The sequence below is a fragment of the Ceratina calcarata genome, unplaced genomic scaffold (genome assembly GCF_001652005.2).
Source record: "Ceratina calcarata isolate Rehan_Ccalc_2016 unplaced genomic scaffold, ASM165200v1 scaffold486, whole genome shotgun sequence".
Classification (NCBI taxonomy): Eukaryota; Metazoa; Arthropoda; class Insecta; order Hymenoptera; family Apidae; genus Ceratina; species Ceratina calcarata.
Genome location: NW_017172888.1, coordinates 14,418 through 15,590, shown reverse-complemented (window position 1 = coordinate 15,590; position 1,173 = coordinate 14,418).

Genomic DNA, 1,173 nt, shown 5'->3' with positions numbered 1-1,173 from the left:
AAAAATATTCACATTTACACAACCAAAGTGTATCACGTTAATGAGAATAAAAACAGAATGAAGTATTTAAAATTTAATCTACGAGAACGAATCTCATTGTTAAATATTCCTTGGTTTTCCTCATCAAACATCACAACACATGATCCTGCAGATAATATGCAAATATTAAAAATTGCACACTAATGTCTCCTCATGAATAAATAAAAACCTATTTATGACTATTTGAATTCTCTTACACAACCTGTAAAGTGTATCACGTTAATGACAGTAGAGGTGAGACGAGTAAAACGGGGAACAATCATGAGTAACAATCGATAATACCCGGATGCTATTCCTCCTATTCAAAGATTATGGCAGGCTGCGAGGGTGAGCGCGCGGTTCGGATAAAGTTGCGAAAAAGGTTTCGTAGAACGGTGTCGTAATCGGTAATGCGTTCGACTGAACTGAAGAGTATGTACGCAAGTGCACACACACACACACACACACACACATACATACATAAATAGTGGTCGATACATATGTATGTGCACCGATGCATCTCTATCATCGAACATGAAAGACGTTGCAAGCAAAGGAACGCAGATAATGGCGGGAATGGAGGCTTTAATGCTCTGGATTCGCGAAACGAGGATGGTACCTCGAAAACATTTATCACTTTTGAACACGTTTGATTCGTCACTGTCTCGGGGCTCGTTTTCTATTTTTCTCACCGCCCTGGACGTTTCTATTCGTTAACGCGGTGCAACATCGTCCGGTGATCTATAATGCAGGATCTTCTGATATAATTCGACAAAAAGTCGTTGTAATCGGTTTGTTGGAGCCCCCCTCGGGTGCAACCCTCGTACAGGCTTGATTGCGACCGTTTCGACCGGCACTGGGGCACCGCATCTGCCGGGGGCAGCGTCGTACAGGCATTGCATGCATGCATGTGCGTCTTCCGCATCGCGATCATTATGCAATCACCGTTTATCCCCGATTACGGAGTAGACGGTGCATCAAAACGTTCACTCAGTGGCGAAAGAGTGAGACACGGGTACAGCCTCTTCCAGAATACACGCTGCGTCCCAAAATGGTAGATTCGAAAAATATATTAAAAAAGGAATTGAAGTCAGAGTGAAATAATTCAGATTTCATTTCAACAGAGAGAACCTCTTCGAAGAAACACAATAATAT